General features: G+C 42.1%; 1 protein-coding gene across 7 annotated transcripts in view; it reads left to right on the forward strand.

Moving 5' to 3' along the window:
• The window catches only part of dip2a (disco-interacting protein 2 homolog A), a 193,353-nt gene that overhangs the window by 6,680 nt on the left and 163,260 nt on the right, over positions 1 to 23,413 (forward strand). Inside the window, exon 1 of one of the 7 annotated variants that reach the window (XM_042306853.1) lies at positions 20,003 to 20,115. The exons of the other annotated variants lie outside the window; for them this stretch is intronic. The gene's annotated coding sequence lies outside the window, so the exon portion shown is untranslated. Of the gene's footprint in view, positions 1 to 20,002; positions 20,116 to 23,413 lie in introns of those variants that run through there. 7 annotated transcript variants of the gene reach the window in all.

Here is a 23,413-nt window from a genome sequence, read left to right on the forward strand (position 1 = left end):
GGATGAGCATCTCAGTCTTGTTGAGCTTGAGGTGGTGGGTCGAGTTGCAATATCTGCCAGGCACGCAGAGACCATGTGAGGATATGACTTGGTGTATAGAAAGAAGAGGAGAGGGCCTAGAAATGAGCCCTGGGGGACACCAGTAGTGAGAGTATGTGGTGCAGACACAGTCTAAAGATGGCCAGTTTTATTGCTTTTTTAATTAGTACAACAGTTTTCAGCTGTGCTAACATTGCAAAATAGTTTTCTACTGATCAATTAGCTAATCCAAGATTAACATTTTTAAAAGGCTAAACCAATGTGCCATTGGAACAAAGGAGTGATGCTTGCTGATAATGGGCCTCTATACACCTATGTAGATATTCCATAAAATCTGCCATTTCCAGCTACAATAGACATTTACACCATTAGCAATGTTTACACTGTATTTCTGATCATTTTGATGTTATTGTAATGGACAGAAAAATGTGCATTACTATAAAAAACAAGGACATTTGTAAGTGACCCCAAACTTTTGAACAGTAGTGTAGGTAGGGGTGAGGTGACTATGCATAGATAATAAACAGCAAGTAGCAGCAGTGTAAAAACAAAGAGGGGGGGGTGTCAAAGTAAGTAGTCCGGTTGCCATTTGATTAACTGCAGTCTTTTATAGCTTGGGGGTAGAAGCTTTTAACCTCTCTAGGGTATGTGGGACGCTAGCGTCCCACCTGGCCAACATCCAGTGAGATTGCAGAGCGCCAAATTCAAATACAGAAATACTCATTATAAAAATTCAGAAAAGATAGCTTTAAAGATTAATTTCTTGTGAATCCAACCATGGTGTCAGATTGTTTTTAGCCTAAATGATCTATAATATTTCAACCGGACAATAACGTTGTCAACATAAAAGGTAAACTCTCTCTAGTCGTGCGCATGAAAAAGCTCTGACACGGGAGGGTCCACTCATTCAGACTGGTCTTACTCCCTCATTTATCAGAATACAAGCCTGAAACAATTTCTAAAGACTGTTGACATCTAGTGGAGTGCATGGGAACTGCAATTTGAGTCCTAAGTCAATGGATACTGTAATGGCATTGAATAGAAAACTACAACAACAAAACAATGCCTACTTCATGAATGGATTTTTCTCAGGTTTTTGCCATTATTATTTTACATTATTTTATACAGACATTATTGTAACCGTTTTGGAAACTTTAGTACTATGTACTAATTATATGCATATCCTATCTTCTAGGCCTGAGTAGAAGGCAGTTTAATTTGGGCATGCTTTTCATCCAAAATTCCAAAACCTGTCCCCTAAGAAGTTCAGGATCCTTTTGGATCTAGACTTGGTGCTGAGGTATAGCCGTCCAACACCATCATTAAGTTTGCTGATGAAATGACAATGATGAGAGACCTGGCTGTGTGGTGCCAGGACAACAACCTCTCCCTCAATGTGAGCAAGACAGAGGAGCTGATAGTGGACTACAGGAAATTGCCGAACAGGCCCCATTAATATTTGCCTGCGCTGTTTGGCGCGATCGTAATACATTTTGGGGGCTCCCGAGTGGTGCAGTGGTTTAAGGCACTACATCTCAGTGCTAAAGGAGTCACTATAGACCCTGGCTCGATTCCAGGCTGTATCACAACCGGCCGTGATTAGGAGTCCCATAGGTCAGCGCACATTTGCCCAGCATCGTCCAGGTTAGGGTTTGGATGGGGTAGGCCGTCATTGTAAATAAGAATTTGTTCTTATTTGACTTGCCTAGTTCAATAAAGGTTAAATAAATACAAATAAAACCTTGCTGTAGTGAAGCGGGTTGAGAGTTTCAAGTTCCTTGGCGTCCCCATCACTAACGAACTATCATGGTCCAAACAAACCAAGACAGTCGTGAAGAGGACACAACAAAGCCTATTCCCCCTCAGGAAACTAAAAAGATTTGTTTTGGGTCCTCAGATCCTCAAAGTTCTACAGCTGCACCACTAGTTGCATCACTGCCTGGTACGGCAATTGCTCGGCATTTGTAGCAAGGCGCTACAAAGGGTAGTGCGTACGGCTCAGTACATCACTGTTGCCAAGCTTCCTGCCATCCAGGACCTATATACTTGGCGGTGTCAGAGGAAAACCCAAAATATTGTCAGACTCCAGTCACCCAAGTTATAGACTCTCTCTGCTACTTTTATAAAATGTTTTTATTTCATCTTTATTTAACTAGGCAAGTCAGTTGAGAACAAATTCTTATTGATAATGACGGCCTACCCCAGTCAAACCCGGACGACGCTAGGCAAATTGTGCGCTGCCCTGTGGGTCTCCCAATCACGGCCGGATGTGATACAGCTTGGAATATGTTATTTTTGGAAAGCATATTTGATTCTGAGTTCGGACATATATATTGTTTGTGAAAGCTACTTCTGTGACACATACATTTAGTTGTTCCGAACTCACTTCACTCGTGCTAAAAAGCAAGGCTCACTCAGCACCGATTTTTAAGGTGTTTACATGGCCTAGTCATTTTAAAGATTGTTCAGAAAACAAGGTGTTTTAATCAGCGCATGCTTACTTTGATTTTGACCCAGAGGAAGGTGTTTACATGACTATTGCATTATCTACCTCTAATCAGTTTAATATCAAATTATTCCTGTGCATCGAAACGTACTCCGTGAAGTTAAAGTGAGTGACTCGTCTGTAGCCTACCCGAATCGTATCGGTAAGCGAGCAGTCCAGTTGGCTCCCTCATTTGCTGCTTTTTGCCGATTTTTATCTGTAGGTGGATGAAATCATTTGACAAAGATGGTGAATCCTCCTCACCGATAGGTGGAGAGAGCCTCACTAGTCCAACATATGACCCAAAAAATATAGAAAGATTTGAATTGACATATTTTAGTATACGCTTTTCATATGAATGCAAAATACCCCCCCCCCACACAAGATTTCTCACAAAAACAAATATCTCTGAAATGTCAATGTACTACTGACCATACTGAAAGCATTTTATTTTCAAAGTAATTTCCATGTAATTCAGCTCGTGTTCATTTGGCTTTTTGCGACCCGTCGGAGACAACTTTGCAAATGACTAGTCACTGCATGCTAATCCTCAGTCACTGCATGCTAGCAGATACCTGTAGACTTCACTTGTTAGCATTGGCTCATGAAACAACATTTTAACTTCCTTCGTGCTAGAGACAGAAATGGTATCCACGAGTTCATCTGACTCTGGGTCAGTAGATAAAGGAGGCCACCTGACTCTGGGTCAGTAGATAAAGGAGGCCACCTGACTCTGGGTCAGCAGATAAAGGAGGCCACCTGACTCTGGGTCAGCAGATAAAGGAGGCCACCTGACTCTGGGTCAGCAGATAAAGGAGGCCACCTGACTCTGGGTCAGCAGATAAAGGAGGCCACCTGACTCTGGGTCAGCAGATAAAGGAGGCCACCTGACTCTGGGTCAGCAGATAAAGGAGGCCACCTGACTCTGGGTCAGCAGATAAAGGAGGCCACCTGACTCTGGGTCAGCAGATAAAGGAGGCCACCTGACTCTGGGTCAGCAGATAAAGGAGGCCACCTGACTCTGGGTCAGCAGATAAAGGAGGCCACCTGACTCTGGGTCAGCAGATAAAGGAGGCCACCTGACTCTGGGTCAGCAGATAAAGGAGGCCACCTGACTCTGGGTCAGCAGATAAAGGAGGCCACCTGACTCTGGGTCAGCAGATAAAGGAGGCCACCTGACTCTGGGTCAGCAGATAAAGGAGGCCACCTGACTCTGGGTCAGCAGATAAAGGAGGCCACCTGACTCTGGGTCAGCAGATAAAGGAGGCCACCTGACTCTGGGTCAGCAGATAAAGGAGGCCACCTGACTCTGGGTCAGCAGATAAAGGAGGCCACCTGACTCTGGGTCAGCAGATAAAGGAGGCCACCTGACTCTGGGTCAGCAGATAAAGGAGGCCACCTGACTCTGGGTCAGCAGATAAAGGAGGCCACCTGACTCTGGGTCAGCAGATAAAGGAGGCCACCTGACTCTGGGTCAGCAGATAAAGGAGGCCACCTGACTCTGGGTCAGCAGATAAAGGAGGCCACCTGACTCTGGGTCAGCAGATAAAGGAGGCCACCTGACTCTGGGTCAGCAGATAAAGGAGGCCACCTGACTCTGGGTCAGCAGATAAAGGAGGCCACCTGACTCTGGGTCAGCAGATAAAGGAGGCCACCTGACTCTGGGTCAGCAGATAAAGGAGGCCACCTGACTCTGGGTCAGCAGATAAAGGAGGCCACCTGACTCTGGGTCAGCAGATAAAGGAGGCCACCTGACTCTGGGTCAGCAGATAAAGGAGGCCACCTGGGTCAGCAGATAAAGGAGGCCACCTGGGTCAGCAGATAGAGGAGGCCACCTGGGTCAGCAGGTAGAGGAGGCCACCTGGGTCAGCAGATAGAGGAGGCCACCTGGGTCAGCAGATAGAGGAGGCCACCTGGGTCAGCAGATAGAGGAGGCCACCTGACTCTGTGGAAGTAGATACATTTGATTTTATTTATATAGCCTTCCTTCGCTGATATCTCAAGGTGCTGTACAGAAACCCAGCCTAAAACCCCCAAACGGCAAGCAATGCAGATGTAGAAGCACGGTAAAGATAAAGGCCATTATTGCCAAAGTATCCCTTTAATGATATTGAATGTTAGGGAAAGACCCCTCTGAACGATCCAAAACATGAAGAATCATATTTGTCTTGGTAAAATATATTTATAACGAAGTGAAATTTAATCACCAAAGCATGTTTACACCGATTCTGGGGTAATGTAATTATCTGGTCTGGACAGCCAGGGTAATGTAATTATTTTATCACTCATTAAACCCATTTGGAGCAATTACACTGGATTGACCTTCAGATGAGCAGTAGGAGAGGTCAGACAGCACGGTGGGGGAGGAGAGGTCAGAGAGGACGGTGGGGGAGGAGAGGTCAGACAGCACAGCCAGGGAGGACGGTGGGTTAGGAGAGGAACAGAGAGCCTGAGGGTAAGAGCGAGTGACTGAGGGAAAGACTGAGACAGAGGAGTGTGTATTTGAGGGATTCAGTGGGACAAATGGCCTATATGGAGCGCTCTACTGGGCCTCAGTAACAGGCTGCATTGTGAGGGTTGCTGAGCAAACAGGCAGAAAATTCCTGGAATGTGTCATTACTAATCAACTTAACCTTGCTGCCTGGAGGGCACAACAGAGTCAAATCAAATGTTATTGGTCTCGTAAACATATTTTGCAGATGTTATCGCAGGTGCAGCAATATGCTTATGTATCTAGCTCCAACAGTGCAGTATAACTAACAATACAAAACAATATTTTTAAAGAGGAAGCTGAATGATAACTGTAAGGATTTATTTCCTAATAATAATGTAGGAATAACACCATTACAGAAAGACCTGTGTGAAGGCCAACTTAGAGGAGGAACTTTTTCTTTGTTTTTTTTTAGGCAATTATATCTTTTCAGTCTGGAAAAACACCAGGGCTTGATGGTATACCAGTACAGATATATGACCTTTTTGATGTACTCAAAGATCCAGTATTAGCATGTTTTAATTACTCCTATAACAATTGTAGACTTTCAGGTAGTCAATAAATTATGATTTCATTACTACTGAAACAGGACCAAATCTGTTATGGCTATATTGTGGATAAAGAGTTACCTGTCTAACAGAACACAGAGGGTGTTCTTTAATGGAAGCCTCTCTAACATAATCCAGGTAGAATCAGGAATTCCCCAGGGCAGCTGTCTAGGCCCATTGAAAAAAGTAATCTTTACTAATAACATTTTATTTTATTTAACCTTTATTTAACCTGGGAAGGGCTCATTGAGATTTAAAATCTCTTTTTCAAGAGCGTCCTGACCAAGATAGGCAGCACCAAGTCATTACAAAATTAGACAGACATGAAAAACTACAAGTCATTTAGTAAAATCCATTGAATTCACAAGAGTATAACAAAATCAAAAACAGCAAATTAAAAACATTGACAGGTCAGAATCAGCCTCAAAATCCTTTCATTAGTGATTTAAAAATACCAATCGCGACAAGTTCTTCCAGTTTATTTAAGTATTTTGTAAGACGTTCCAAGACGATGGCGCAGAGTACATAAAAGCCCTTTTAATAAATTCAGTTCTGACATTTGGAACAGTTAGTCCAGTGAACGAACAGAGTACCCACCACATTTCTGAACAATAAAAATGCCCAAATAAAAAGGTAGTAAACCCAAAATGGCTTTGTAAATAAAAGTATACCAGTCAATCTCAACCTCAATCTCCTTGCCCTGACAGGTACTAATAGGTGAAAGGTTCAGAGGTCTATTTCTTGCATTAGAAAACTAAACTAATGGTGTTTTGGCAGTATTGAGGATAATCTCAATACACAAGGTATGTTGAACAGTATAAAAAGCAGTTTGCAAGTTCTGGAAAGCTTTTGAGACGAGGCACAACGGTAAATAACAGTATCATCAGCATAAAAATGAAGCTGTGCATTTTAGACATTTTTGTCTAAATCATTTATATAAATAGTGAATAAGAGAGGACCAAGTACAGAGCCTTGGGGCACACCATTCAAGACAGACAATTTAACAGACATAAGCCCATCAAATTCAGTGCACTATCAGACAGATAGTTAGCAAACCATGCAACTGCATGCTCTGAAAGACCTACACTCAACAATCTCTGCCTTAGTATAGCATGTTCAACTGTATCAAAAGCCTTAGAGAGATCAATAAAAAGTGAGACACAGTGCTGTTTTTTGTCAATGGCTTCAGTGATATCATTTAAAACCTTCATGGCTGCTGTAATTGTGCTATGCTTCTTCCTGAAGCCTGATTGGTACATTGATAAAATAGTTAGCAAATAACTCTTTTAGCTGTTCACTTACAAGGGTTTCAAGTCTTTTCACCAGGGGTGACAGCTTTGAGATTGGCCTATAATTATTTAAGAGTTGGATCTCCCCCTTTTAAAAGTGGTAGGACAAATGTTGATTTCCATATCTTTGGAATTTCATTACATTCCAGGGTTAAATTGAACAGATATGTATGTGGTTCAGCTATCAAATCAGCTGCCAGATTTAAAAAGCAGGCACAGTAAAGCCAGCTACTACAGCGACTGAAATTACTGCAACACTTAACAAAGAATTGCAGTTAGTTTCAGAGTGGGTGGCAAAGAATAAGTTAGTCCTAAATATTTATAAAACTTAAAGCATTGTATTTGAGACAAATCATTCACTAAACCGGAAACCTCAACTAAATCTTGTAATAAATAATTTAGAAATTGAGCAAGTTGAGGAGACTAGATTGTAAACTGTTATGGTTAACACATATTGATACAACAGTAGCTAAGATGGGGAGAAGTCTGTCCATAATAAAGTGCTGCTCTGCCTTAACAACACTGTCAACAAGGCAGGTCCTACAGGCCCTAGTTTCTACCTTCTTAACAACACTATCAACAAGGCAGGTCCTACAGGCCCTAGTTTCTACCTTCTTAACAACACTGTCAACAAGGCAGGTCCTACAGGCCCTAGTTTCTACCTTCTTAACAACACTGTCAACAAGGCGGGTCCTACGGGCCCTAGTTTTGTCGCACCTGGACTACTGTTCAGTCGTGTGGTCAGGTGTCGCGAAGAGGGACTTAGAACAATTGCAATTGGCTCAGAACAGGACAGCACGGCTGGCACTTGGATGTACACAGAGAGCTAACATTAATAATATGCATGTCAATCTCCCTTGGCTCAAAGTGGAGGAGAGATTGACTTCATCACTACTTCTATTTATGAGAGGTATTGACATGTTGGATGCACCGAGGTGTCTGTTTGAACTAATGGAACACAGCTCAGACACCCATGCATACCCCATAAGACATACCACCAGAGGTCTGTTTAAACTACTAGCACACTGCTCAGACACGCATGCATACTCCACAAGACATGGACACCAGAGGTCTGTTTAACCTCTTGAAGTTAGGGGGCACTATTTTTGGAAAAATAAAGTTCCCGAAATAAACGGCCTATTTCTCAGGACCAGATGGTAAATATATGCATATAATTGACAGCTTAGGATAGAAAACACTCTAAAGTTTCCAAAACTGTAAAAATATTGTCTGTGAGTATAACAGAACTGATATTGCAGGCGAAAGCCTAAGAAAAATCCAATCAGGAAGTGACTCATATTTTGAAACCGTTGTGTTCCTATGCATCCCTATTGGCCATTGAAAGGGATATCAACCAGATTCCTTTTTCTACGTATTCCCTAAGGTGTCTACAGCCTTTAGACATAGTTTCACACCTTTATGTTGAAGAATGAGCGTAAAGGACCACATTGCGTAAGTGGCCAGCTGAAGGCTCTCAGTGATTCTTGCGTAAAAGACAGAGGTAGCCATTTTTTCTCTCGGTCCTACTGAAAAGCCAATTGTCCTGGTTGATATATTATCAAATAGATATTTGAAAAACACCTTGAGGATTGATTATAAAAAAACGTTTGCCATGTTTCTGTCGATTATTATGGATATCATTTGGAATTTTTTTCGCCGTTGTCGTGACCGCTATTTCCAGTGGATTTCTCAACATAACGTGACAAACAAACGGAGGTATTTTGGGTATAAAAATAATCTTTAGGGAACAAAAGGAACATTTGCTGTCTAACTGGGAGTCTCGTCAGTGAAAACATCCAAAGATCATCAAAGGTAAACGGTTAATTTGATTGCTTTTCTGATTTTCGTGACCAAGCTTCCTGCTATTAGCTGGACATAATGCTATGCTAGGCTATCGATAAACTTACACAAACGCTTGTCTTGCTTTGGCTGTAAAGCATAATTTCAAAATCTGAGACGACAGGGTGATTAACAAAAGGCTAAGCTGTGTTTCGCTATATTTCACTTGTGATTTCATGAATATGAATATTTTCTAGTAAGATTATTTGGCCGTTGCGCTATGCTAATTAGTGTAGTTGCTGACAATTCTCCCAGATCCAGGATGGGTAGTTCCAAGAGGTTAAACTACTAGCACACAGCTCAGACACACATGCATACCCCACAAGACATGCTACCAGGTGTAAAAATAGTAAATAATGGTTACTACTTAAGTTTTGAGCTTTTAAAGAGGATTAAAACAAGGCTGTCTCCATATCTATTTATTATGGCAATTGAAATACTGGCTATTAAAATTAGATCTGACATGAACATCTAGAAACCAGGGGATAAAACAGGTGTCTGCATGCCGATGACTCAAGTTTTCTTAAGTCTGCAATCTGGATCCCTGTCTCATTGAAGGTCTTGATCTTTAACCCTCTGGATCTAAACCTAATTATGATAAGTGTACCATATTACGTTTTGGATCGTTAAAAGACGTTGTAGTTTACCAATAAAATGGGTGGATGGTTAAGTAGACATACTTGGTAACTCACCACAATTCATTTCAATAGAATGTTTGCAAAATAGACACGATTCTGCAACCATGGTAAATACTAAAAAAACACATTGATTAACTCTTTGGTCCTATCAGTTTACTTACTAATGGCACTTCCTACTCAAGACAACTCGTTTTTTAAAAATCATATTGTTCAAAAATGACTTACCTTTTTATACTTCTAATTTCTAACTTCTAACTTCTAATTTCCTACTCATTGAAAATGTGTTTAAAGTATCACCCTTTCTTAAACAAGCCATACAAAGCTCGTTACAATTTCAGTTTTATCCTTCAGAAAAGATCACATTTTATTGGTCACATAAACATGGTTAACAGATGTTATTGCGATACAACCAATATTATGGTTAAAATATATTGATTTGAATTTAAAAAAACATTCTATGTATACATTTATTTTCTAGTGTAATTATATAATGAATAGAAAAGGTGGAGTTGTGTCACATATGCAGCTATTGGAAATATATGGAACGTCTGCTCAATCCACACTTAAAACCAACTGATTGCAGCATTACCACAAACACGAAGGAGGCAAGTGGAAAAGGGAGAAGGTAGGGAACTTGTTTGCCTGCCATATTAAAGATACTAATTGACTGTAAGGAACTGGCATAAATAGAAAAATATACCAGTTTCATTTGAACACAAAAAAGGTGCGCCATACAAGTTGCAAAATAAATGGGAAGAGATTTTCGATGTACTGATTCCATTGCACATGGTTTATGAATTGATACAAAAAAACACTTTCAACACTGAGTTTTTCACTTTAAATGATTCTACAAAGTTCTTGCCACCAACAGAATACTATATAAACTTTATACTGTATATAAACTCAGCAAAAAAAGAAATGTCCCTTTTTCAGGACCCTGTCTTTCAAAGATAATTAGCAAAAATCCAAATAACTTCACAGATCTTCATTGTAAAGGGTTTAAACACTGTTTCCCATGCCTGTTCAATGAACCATAAACAATTAATGAACATGCACCTGTGGAACGGTCGTTAAGACACTAACCGCTCACAGACGGTAGGCAATTAAGGTCACAGTTATGAAAACGTAGGACACTTAAGAGGCCATTCTACTGACTCTGAAAAACACCAAAAGAAAGATGCCCAGGGTCCCCACCCATCTGTGTGAACATGCCTTATGCATGCTGCAAGGAGGCATGAGGACTACAGATGTGGCCAGGGCAATAAATTGCATTGTCCGTACTGTGAGATGTCTAAAACAGCGCTACAGCGAGACAGGACAGACAGCTGATCGTCCTCACATCGCAGACCACGTGTAACAACACCTGCTCAGGATCGGTACATCCGAACATCACACCTGCGGGACAGGTACAGGATGGCAACAACTGCCCGAGTTACACCAGGAACGTACAATCCCTCCATCAGTGCTTCGACTGTCCTCAATAGGCTGAGAGAGGCTGGACTGAGGGCTTGTAGGCCTGTTGTAAGGCAGGTCCTCACCAGACATCACCGGCAACAACGTCGCCTATGGGCACAAACCCACCGTCGCTGGACCAGAAAGGACTGGCAAAAAGTGCTCTTCACTGACGAGTTGTGGTTTTGTCTCACCAGGAATGATGGTCGAATTTGCATTTATCGTCGAAGGAATGAGCGTTAAACAGAAGCCTGTACTCTGGAGAGGGACCGATTTTGGAGGTGGAGGGTCCGTCATGGTCTGGGGCGGTGTGTCACGGCATCATCGGACTCAGCTTGTTATTTCAGGCAATCTCAACGCTGTGCGTTACAGGGAAGACATCCTCCTTCCTCATGTGGTACCCTTCCTGCAGGCTCATCCTGACATGACCCTCCAGCATGACAATGCCACCACGCACAGAACGAGCAGTGTGGTTGATTTCCTGCAAGACAGGAATTGTCAGTGTTTTGCCATGGCCAGTGACGAGCCCGGATCTCAATCCCATTGAGCACGTCTGGGACCTGTTGGATCGGAGGGTAAGGGTTAGGGCCATTCCCCCCCCAGAAATGTCCGGGAACTTGCAGGTGCCTTGGTGGAAGAGTGGGATAGGTACCATCTCACAGCAAGACCTGGCAAATCTGGTGCAGTACATGAGGAGGAGATACACTGCAGTACTTAATGCAGCTGGTGGCCACACCAGATACTGACTGTTACTTTTGATTTTGAACCCCACTTTGTTCAGGGACACATTATTCCATTTCTGTTAGTCACATGTCTGTGGAACTTGTTCAGTTTATGTCTGTTGTTGAATCTTATGTTCATACTAATATTTACACCTGTTGAGTTTGCTGAAAATAAACGCAGTTGACAGTGAGAGGACGTTTCTTTTTTGCTGAGTGTTGTATGCCCCATATAAAATCTCAACTCTGTAGATTTTGCTGCGAAGAGACGTCACAAAATAATGTATTCTGGTATTGCCCCGATGTAGCTTGGTTCAGGAATGGTTAAAAAAAATCACAACATGCATTTAAAATGAACCTTACAAATAGCAGTGTTGGGCAATTTGGAAAGCCATAGTCAGCCAATAAATATTATAATAATACTGGTAGGAAAGGTTTTCATCTTTGGCTCAATTTGTTGATACCATACGATTTAGAACGTTTTTAAAATTTAAAACATCACAGCACAATTGAAAAATATATGGCACATGGAAACCAAATGCGGGTCTTCAGTGTGTCTACGGTGATAGGTGGGATGTGCTGAGGGGGTCTACGGTGATAGGTGGGATTTGTTTAGGGGGTCTACGGTGATAGGTGGGATTTGTTTAGGGGGTCTACGGTGATAGGTGGGATTTGTTTAGGGGGTCTACGGGGATAGGTGAGATGTGCTGAGGGGGTCTACGGGGATAGGTGAGATGTGCTGAGGGGGTCTACGGGGATAGGTGGGATGTGCTGAGGGGGTCTACGGGGATAGGTGGGATGTGCTGAGGGGGTCTACGGGGATAGGTGGGATGTGCTGAGGGGGTCTACGGGGATAGGTGGGATGTGCTGAGGGGGTCTACGGGGATAGGTGGGATGTGCTGAGGGTTGGGATAAAGAGTTTATGTTCAGTAATGTATTGTGTGATTGCTGTACATAAAAGTACTGTGTATATGCAAAATGTAACAGAAAAGCTGTAAAAAAAAATATATATATATGTGCCTCCGAATTGGTGGGTGGTTTAATTATATATAAAACGATACACACAAATCCCAAGAATAAATGTAAAGAAATTAAGGAATATCTGAACGATAAGTCCGGTATATACAATCCACATTTTTATTGTTACAACCTGAATTAAAGATTTAAAAAAAAATCTGCTATCTGCACACAATAGCCCATAATGACAATGAGGACATGTTTTTAGGAAATGTAAGATATTTATTGAAAATTAAATACAGAAATCATCTTTCTTACAGTAGTATTTACACCCATGAGTCAAACATTTGCCTATTCTTAATTTTTTAAATTCAAGCTCTGTCAAATTGGTTGTTGATCATTGCTCGACAACAATGTTCAAGTCTTGCCATAGATTTTCAAGTAGATTTAAGTAAAAACTGTAACTCAGCCACTCAGGAACATTCACTGTCTTCTTGATAAGCAACTCCAGTGTATATTTGGCCTTGTGTTATTGGTTATTGTCCTGCTGAAAGGTGAATTCATGTCCCAGTGTCTGGTGGAAAGCAGACTGAACCAGGTTTTCCTCTTGGATTTTGCTTAACGATTACAAGCATACCAATAACATGACACAGCCACCATTATGCTTGAATATATAGAGAGTGGTGGTGTTTTGGATTTGCCCCAAACATAACACTTTGCCACATTAATTTAGTGCATTTTTCTGTTTGGAATTCATACCCCATACAATGTGTCATTAATAACTTCATGCTCAAAGGTATATTCAATGTCTGCTTTTTATTTTTACCCATCTACCTACCAATAGTTCCCCTTCTTTGTGAGGCATTGGACAACCTCCCTGGTCTTTGAATCCGTGTTTGAAATTCACTGCTCCACTGAGGGACCTTACAGAGATGAAGTAGTCATGTTAAACACTATTGCACAACTTATGTAATACAACTTAATACAACAAAATACAACTTATGTAACTTAAGCACATTTTTACTCCTGAACTTATTTTGCCATAACAGAGGTTAAATACTTATTGACTCAAGACATTTAAGCTTTTCATTTTTAATTAATTTGTAAACATTTGGAAAATTATAATTCCACATTGATATTATGGGGTATTGTGTGTAGGCCAGTGACCAAACAATCTAAATGTAATCGATTTTAAATTCAGGCACTAACACAACACAATGTGGAACAAGTCAAGAGGTGTGAATACTTTCTGAAGGCCACTGAATGATGTAGGTAAAACGGTATGTAAACATTATTAAAGTGACCAGTGTTCCATGACTATAGGGCATCAGTCTTTACGGTTCAGGGTAGGGTACTGGGTGGTAGCCGACTTGTAACGGCGACTAAGGTTCAGGGTAGGGTACTGGGTGGTAGCCGACTTGTAACCGCCTTCAAGATTGAAATGGGGTGCAGGCCTTGACTCGGGTAGCTGAGGATCTTGGTGATCTTGGCCTTCCTGTGACATGGAGTGCTGTAGATATCCTGGAGGGCAGGATGCCCCCGGTAATGTACTGGGCCTTACGGTCAGATGCTGAGCGGTTGCCATACCAGGCGGTGACGCAACCGCTCTCTCTGCCGCTGTAGAACCTTTTGAGGATTTGGGAACCCATGACAAATCTTTCCAGTCTCCTGAAGGAGAATAGGTTTTGTCGTGCCCTCTTCACAACTGTCTTGGTGTGTTTGGACCATGATAATTCGTTGGTGATGTGGACACCAAGGAACTTGACTCTCGACCCGCTCCATTACAGTCTCGTTGATGTGAATTGGGGCCTGTTCGGCCCTTCTTTTCCTGTAGTCCACGATCAGCTCCTTTGTCTTAATCACGTTGAGGGAGAGGTTGTTGTCCTGGCACCACACTGCCAGGTCTCTGACCTCCAACCCACCAATGTCTGTCATGATGGCATCCTCTCTTTGAAGAACATATGCCAATGCCATCGAATGACCGCAGCCGCAGGGTTTGTGCCTTTTTTAAATTAGTTTATGATTCCTAAATATTCATTGGGCTTGGTGTGAATGGATTGATCTTAATAGAATCCATATTTAGTATTTATATGTGACAAGGTAGGCATTATTTTGACTCCGTCGTGCTCATGTTGTCAATACGAAAAGGCTATCGATCCCCTCCATCCTGGTATTTCTTAATTTGTAGATGAATATTTACAACCTGAATAATAATGCTGTGATGATAATGCAGTGTAATGGCTAGTTTCATATAGGTTTTATTGACCAGCGTATCCAAGTCAACAGAATAGTTACTTCCCCTTTTTACACTTGGCCTTATAGTCCTAGGACAGCTGTAACATGCAGTACATTTAAATAGAATATATATGGTCTTATAGTCCTAGGACAGCTGTAACATGCAGTACATTTAAATAGAATAGATACGTGCAGTGTACGTATGCTTGTGGTCAAGTTTGGTGTTGATGGTCCATTGACCAGGTATGCTGGTGTGTTTTCTTCTTGAACACTTGTTGACCATTCAGTCTTTTTCCTGAGAGGAACTGTTCCAGCAGGGTAGAACTAGCAGGAGAGAAATTCGCTCACAGTAAAAAAAAAAACCCATCTCTTTATGGTTGACTCGAAATGACTGACTGAGGGTCTGCGGACTGCAGGCCGGTCCGGCTGAGCTGAGTGTCTGCAGGCCCGGTCCGGCTGAGCTGAGTGTCTGCAGACTGCAGGCTACATGAAGTCAATTGGACAGATTTTATTCTGCGGAGCTGGGACGAGGAGGAGAGGGTAGAGGAGAGGCCAGGACAAGGGAGGGTGGGGTGGGATGGCAGTCCAGGGTCAGCCTGCGGGGGTAGGCGAGGGCCTTTCTCTGGATCTGCTGACAGAACCGGCTGCTTCTACAGCGGAGGAACAGAGGGGGAGGGGGAGCGTCTCTAAGGTTCAGCTACAGACATGCCATCGTCCCACATGGTTAACTGCACTCTGCTATGCTCAGTGTCTGTGTCACTGCTCTGTTTCACTCTGCTATACTCACTGTATCAATGCTCTGCTTCTCTATGTAGCACATTGTGATTGGTTGAGGCTGGGTTGCGTTGAGGTGGAGACTGACAGACTGCCTACCTGCCTTGGTCCAGTAGTAATATGTAGTGACAGGGTGTCATGGCTGGACCTTGAACCAGGTCTGTCTCTTTGAGGGGCAACTGCATGACTTGCCTGTTTTTGTTAATGCTTGTTTTAGAAAAGAGGATCTGGGTTAGGGTAATTAGGGATCCCTCCACCCAGCTTTATAATTGCATATTGATCTGGGTTGGTCAGTGCAGTGATCATGTTTTCCTTGTGGAACAGACTTGGAAAAGGCAGGCTTTCTATGGCGGTTTTGGAGCAGTGACTTCTTCCTTGCGGAGCGGCCATTCCGGTTATGTCGCTAAATCACATTTTATTTGTCATATTTTACCTTTACCGTGCATTGAAGGGGTAGCCTTATCGTGAAATGCTTACTTACAAGCCCTTAACCAACAATGCAATTCAAGGAATAGATTTAAGAAAATATTTACTAAATAAACTAAAGTAAAAAAATACAATAATAATAATAATAATAATAATAATCAAAGGTAACAAGAAATTACATTACAATAATGAGGCTATATACAGGGAGTACCCGTACAGGGTCAATGTGGAGGCTATATACAGGGGGTACCGGTACAGAGTCAATGTGGAGGCTATATACAGGGGGTACCGGTACAATGTGGAGGCTATATACAGGGGGTACCGGTACAATGTGGAGGCTATATACAGGGGGTACCGGTACAATGTGGAGCTATATACAGGGGGTACCGGTACAATGTGGAGGCTATATACAGGGGGTACCGGTACAATGTGGAGGCTATATACAGGGGTACCGGTACAATGTGGAGGCTATATACAGGGGGTACCGGTACAATGTGGAGGCTATATACAGGGGGTACCGGTACAGAGTCAATGTGGAGACTATATACAGGGGGTACCGGTACAGAGTCAATGTGGAGGCTATATACAGGGGGTACCGGTACAGAGTCAATGTGGAGACTATATACAGGGGGTACCGGTACAGTCAATGTGGAGGCTATATACAGGGACTCCTGTGGCGGGCCGGGCGCAGTGCGCGCTAACCAAGGTTGCCAGGTGCACGGTGTTTCCTCCGACACATTGGTGCGGCTGGCTTCCGGGTTGGATGCGCGCTGTGTTAAGAAGCAGTGCGGTTGTGTATCGGAGGACGCATGACTTTCAACCTCCGTCTCTCCCGAGCCCGTACGGGAGTTGTAGTGATGAGACAAGATAGTAGCTACTAAACAATTGGATACCACAAAATTGGGGAGAAAAAGGGGTAAAAATAAATAAATAAATAATAATAATAAATAAATATAATCTTAACTAATTTCTTGAGCTGCATTGTTGGTTAAGCGCTTGTAAGTAAGCATTTCACGCTAAGGTTTTACCTGTGGTATTTGGTGCATGTGACAAATAACATTTGATTAATCCCTCCAGAGAACCCATTTCCACTGCTCCAGAGTCGAATGGCGGCGAGCTTTACACTACTCCAGCCGACGCATGGCATTGCACCTGGTGATCTTAGGCTTGTGTGTGGCTGCTCTGCCATGAAACCCATTTTCATGAGTCCCCCGACAAACTGTTATTGTGCTGATGTTGCTTCCAGAGGCAGTTTTGATCTGTAGTGAGTGTTGCATCTGAAGATGGACTATTTTTTTTTACATGCTTCAGCACTCGGCGGTTCTGTGAGCTTGTGTTTCCTACCACTTCGTGGCTGAGCCATTGTTTCTCCTTCACGTTTCCACTTCACAATAACAGCACTTACAGGTGACTGGGGCAGCTCTAGCAGGGCAGAGATTTGACGAACTGACTTGTTAGAAAGGTTGAATCCTATGATGGTGCCGCAAGTCACTGATCTCTTCAGTAAGGTCATTCCACTGCCAATGTTTGTCTATGGGGCGGCAGGGTAGCCTAGTGGTTAGAGCATTGGACTAATAACCGAAAGGTTGCAAGTTCGAATCCCCGAGCTGACAAGGTACAAATCTGTCGTTCTGCCCCTGAACAGGCAGTTAACCCACTGTTCCTAGGCCGTCATTGAAAATAAGAATTTGTTCTTAACTGACTTGCCTAGTAAAATAAAGGTAAAATTAAATGGGGATTGTATGTGCTTGATTTAATATCCCTGTCAGCAACAGGTGTGACTGACATAGCATAATCCACTAATTTGAAGCAGTGTCCACACTTTTGTACAACTGAATGTTCTCATCGAATGAATGGGAAGTCTGACTGAAATACAGGAAAAATTTACCTTTTAAATGAAAAATATATATATTTAATTGTTAATAAAATGTGTGACAGGGTTGTTTGGTTGCGGGACTTGGGACAAAGGGACTGTACCTCACAATCCGGGACATTATCATCATACTCCCGGATTCATCTACATGTCTCTGCTAGATAAAGCCCCTTATCTCAGCTCACTGGTCACCATAGCAGCACCCACCCGTAGCACGCGCTCCAGCAGGTATATCTCACTGGTCACCGCCAAAGCTAATTCCTCCTTCGGCCGACTTTCCTTCCAGTTCTCTGCTGCCCATGACTGGAACGAATTGCAAAAATCACTGAAGCTGGAGACTCATATCTCCCTCATTAACTTTAAGCACCAGCTGTCAGAGCAGCTTACAGATCACTGCACCTGTACATAGCTTATCTGTAGATAGCCCATCCAACTACCTCATCCCCATACTGTATTCATTTTGCTCCTTTGCACCCCAGTATCTCTACCTGCACACTCATATTCTGCACATCTACCATTCCAGTGTTTAATTGCTATAATTGTAATTACTTCGCCACTATGGCCTATTGTTTGCCTTAACTCCTTACTTCATTTGCACACACACACACACACACACGTTTGTTTTCCATGTGTAACTCTTGTGTTTGTGTCAAACTGCTTTCTTTTATCTTGTCCAGGTCGCAGTTGAAATTAGAACTTGTTCTCAACTAGCCTACCTGGTTAAATAAAGGTGAGATAAAAAACATTTAAATCCAGTCTCTCCTGTCAGGCCCCCATGTCTCCCGGCAGGGCCCCGTCCCCGTCCAGTCTCTCCCGGCCCGGTCTCTCCCTGCCAGCCCCAGACCAACACAGGACTCATTGGTCCCATAGGTCCATTGATCTGTAGTCTGTATTTAGTCAATATTGCAAGAGGATATGTTTCTCTGTATGCCATTCTGCTCTCTGTTTATGTTGTTCTCTCTGATTTTCCCATCTCCCTCATGTCAATGCTTGGTCACCACACACACAAACACACGTGTGCATGAGTAGATTAGTATAATAAGTGTCTGTTCTCTCTCTGGGTTAGGAGTTTAACACAGTCCTCTAGTTAGTAAAATAACAGTGTCTGTTCTCTCTCTGGGTTAGGAGTTTAACACAGTCCTCTAGTTAGTAAAATAACAGTGTCTGTTCTCTCTCTGGGTTAGGAGTTTAACACAGTCCTCTAGTTAGTAAAATAACAGTGTCTGTTCTCGCTCTGGGTTAGGAGTTTAACAGAGAATCCTCCAATTCGAACGGAGCATTCTCAGTGAAAAGGCTATTTCAAGATTTAGTTTGTTTTATAACGCAGAGACATAAAAATGGTATCCATGAGGTCATCTGACTCTGGGGAAGTAGATAAAGGACTTCATTGCCAAAATCCCAAACTATCCCTTTTAAATTCAGCTATTTTTAAAACTTCTGCTCAAAGTTCTGCTGCTCCACCCTCCCATTTCCCAAAACAGAACTGTACATGTCATCCTCAGGCCACATGGTCCATTACGGTCACAATGAATCAAGTGGTTCTTTAATGCTAGGGCTGACCTTTTCCTACAAGGTTGATCAACGTTACCTTTCCGGGAGTGTGTTTCCTGTCTGTGTGTGATATGGAGCCTCGTATCAGTGACTCCCCAGGGATCCTATAGGAAGGACATGTGTAACATCCCTCTGAGGCAGCGGTATAAATGTACTGCACTTCCATTAGCCTTACAGCTGCGTTATGTCACTTTTTGGGCGGCCTGACCAAATGTACATAGAAATTTGTTTTCTAGATCTGTCATTCTCATTGAAAGCCAGTCTAAGTAGCGGTAGATCTGTTCTATGTGCACTATTTCTATGCTTCCCATAGTTTTTGTTTTGGCTTCTTTTACTTTCTGTTTTGTACAACAGCTGAAAATACAATATTTTTGGTTATGTAAAATATATTTCACAGCGGTTTAGATGGTACAATGATTCTCTACACTATACTTGTTGTTTAGTCACTTCAACTGAAATTCAGCAAAATATTATTTTAGCAACCAGGAAATGGTGGGGTGATTTCTGCATAGTGCACCTTCAAGATAATTCCGTCACAATACATGACAGTATTAGGCTATTAGATTACAGTTTGACAGCATCCTTATCTTCCATGTTGAAGAATCACTCGACGATCCAGATCCACTTTGAACAGAGGAAAATGATGTTTTGGACAAGGCCTCGTATAACAGCCTCACCCATTCTGTTGTTCCATTCCCTCTTGTGTTTCATCTGTTCTCGGTTCCCTGCCAACATGGCTGAAGGATGAAATCCGACTAGAGCTGTCTTTAAGCTGACTGACATGAACTAACAAGTCACAGTAAGTATTGGTGAGTGGTGTGGTAGTCTAGTATTTACTATGTAGCTATCAATGGATATTCTTGAGACAATACTTTTGTTTCTGCATTCGGCTACAATGATGACATATTGCTTATGTCTTTTTTTCTATGCTTGTGTTGTAGAGTAGACTGAATCATGTTAGTCCTGCTGGGTGTCAGCGTGCTTGTGTTGTAGAGTAGACTGGATCATGTTTACCCTGCTGGGCGTGCTTGTGTTGTAGATAGACTGGATCATGTTTACCCTGCTGGGCGTGCTTGTATTGTAGAGTAGACTGGATCATGTTCGTCCTGCTGGGCGTCAGTGTGCTTGTGTTGTAGAGTAGACTGGATCATGTTAAACCTGCTGGGCGTCAGGGTTTCCGTTAAGAAAATATGGCACCGGACAAATGTGGCCCCCATTTCAAACAATTAAGTATATGTTTTCAAAATGCGTACTGCCTCCAGCTCATTGCAAAATGGTGTGTGACTCGCTGAAGCCCGCCTAGTTGCATTGAATGGGAAGCGAGCTTCAATGAATAATGAATAATAATAATAATAATAAATAAAGGTGAAATAAAAATAAATAAAAAATTACCCTTTGAGAAATATAAAAAGTAGTTACAGTGCCTTGCGAAGGTATTCGGCCTCCTTGAACTTTGCGACCTTTTGCCACATTTCAGGCTTCAAACATAAAGATATAAAACTGTATTTTTTTGTGAAGAATCAACAAGTGGGACACAATCATGAAGTGGAACGACATTTATTGGATATTTCAAACTTTTTTAACAAATCAAAAACTGAAAAATTGGGCGTGCAAAATTATTCAGCCCCTTTACTTTCAGTGCAGCAAACTCTCCAGAAGTTCAGTGAGGATCTCTGAATGATCCAATGTTGACCTAAATGACTAATGATAAATACAATCCACCTGTGTGTAATCAAGTCTCCGTATAAATGCACCTGCACTGTGATAGTCTCAGAGGTCCGTTAAAAGCGCAGAGAGCATCATGAAGAACAAGGAACACACCAGGCAGGTCCGAGATACTGTTGTGAAGAAGTTTAAAGCCGGATTTGGGTACAAAAAGATTTCCCAAGCTTTAAACATCCCAAGCGATAATGCAAGCGATAATATTGAAATGGAAGGAGTATCAGACCACTGCAAATCTACCAAGACCTGGCCGTCCCTCTAAACTTTCAGCTCATACAAGGAGAAGACTGATCAGAGATGCAGCCAAGAGGCCCATGATCACTCTGGATGAACTGCAGAGATCTACAGCTGAGGTGGGAGACTCTGTCCATAGGACAACAATCAGTCGTATATTGCACAAATCTGGCCTTTATGGAAGAGTGGCAAGAAGAAAGCCATTTCTTAAAGATATCCATAAAAAGTGTCGTTTAAAGTTTGCCACAAGCCACCTGGGAGACACACCAAACATGTGGAAGAAGGTGCTCTGGTCAGATGAAACCAAAATTGAACTTTTTGGCAACAATGCAAAACGTTATGTTTGGCGTAAAAGCAACACAGCTCATCACCCTGACCACACCATCCCCACTGTCAAACATGGTGGTGGCAGCATCATGGTTTGGGCCTGCTTTTCTTCAGCAGGGACAGGGAAGATGGTTAAAATTGATGGGAAGATGGATGGAGCCAAACACAGGACCATTCTGGAAGAAAACCTGATGGAGTCTGCAAAAGACCTGAGACTGGGACGGAGATTTGTCTTCCAACAAGACAATGATCCAAAACATAAAGTAAAATCTACAATGGAATGGTTAAAAAATAAACATATCCAGGTGTCAGAATGGCCAAGTAAAAGTCCAGACCTGAATCCAATCGAGAACCTGTGGAAAGAACTGAAAACTGCTGTTCACAAATGCTCTCCATCCAACATCACTGAGCTCGAGCTGTTTTGCAAGGAGGAATGGGAAAAAATTTCAGTCTCTCAATGTGCAAAACTGATAGAGACATACCCCAAGCGACTTACAGCTGTAATCGCAGCAAAAGGTGGCGCTACAAAGTATTAACTTAAGGGGGCTGAATAATTTTGCACGCCCAATTTTTCAGTTTTTGATTTGTTAAAAAAGTTTGAAATATCCAATAAATGTCGTTCCACTTCATGATTGTGTCCCACTTGTTGTTGATTCTTTACAAAAAAATAGTTTTATTTATGTTTGAAGCCTGAAATGTGGCTAAAGGTCGCAAAGTTCAAGGGGGCCGAATACTTTCGCAAGGCACTATCTTTAATTGTGGTCATTGTTTTTTTCTCTTGCTTTGATTGCCTTTAGAATTGTTGCATAATGATTAAGCTTATTAAAGCATGTTTTTCTCCAGCAGCTGTCTGAGCTGTGTCAGCAGCTCTCACTACATCCACTTGTATTTATCGTCCAAAAGCCAGCTAACGGAAACGCTGCTGGGCATCTTACTGTAGCATATGGATGTGTGAGAGAACTAGTCTGGCAGATCAAACTGCCTGTTTTTGTGTTCTGTGAACCAACATTGAGGTGTCTTTTGTCAACATGCCCTGTCTGATCTCTCTAAATCACTGCTCTCTGTCTCTAGGCTGTAGGTATGATCCTGTCAGTGTTCAATTAACTGTGGGATTATAGCATTTCCTCTGTCGGGTGGTTAAACCCATAGATGTTGAATGGTTACTGTATATTGTCGGGTGGGTAAACCCGTAGATGTTGAACAGTTACTGTATATTGTCTCTGGTTAACTTCTTGACGCTACCCATCCCTTTAGAGGGATAATTGTCATCAACAACCGCTGAATTGCATAGCGCCACATTCAAATAATATTACAAAAAATATTTATATTCATATACTCAAGTGCAATATAGCAAAACACAACTTAGCCTTTTGTTAATCCACCTGTCGTGTCAGATTTTGAAAATATGCTTTACAGCGAAAGCAATCGTTTGTAAGTTTATCGATCGCTCGACAAAACATTATATTAATAATGTTACTTACCCTACATTGTTCATCTCATATGCATACGTTGATACTGTACTCTATATCATCGACTGCATCCTTATGTAATACATGTATCACTAGCCACTTTAACTATGCCACTTGGTTTACATACTTATCTCATATGTATATACTGTACTCGATATCATCTACTGTATCTTGCCTATGCTGCTCTGTACCATCACTCATTCATATATCCTTATGTACATATTCTTTATCCCCTTACACTGTGTATGACAGTAGTTTTTTTTGGAATTGTTAGTTAGATTACTTGCTCGTTATTACTGCATTGTCGGAACTAGAAGCACAAGCATTTCGCTACACTCGCATTAA

This window comes from Oncorhynchus tshawytscha, linkage group LG26 (assembly GCF_018296145.1).
Source record: "Oncorhynchus tshawytscha isolate Ot180627B linkage group LG26, Otsh_v2.0, whole genome shotgun sequence".
NCBI classification, from domain to species: domain Eukaryota; kingdom Metazoa; phylum Chordata; class Actinopteri; order Salmoniformes; family Salmonidae; genus Oncorhynchus; species Oncorhynchus tshawytscha.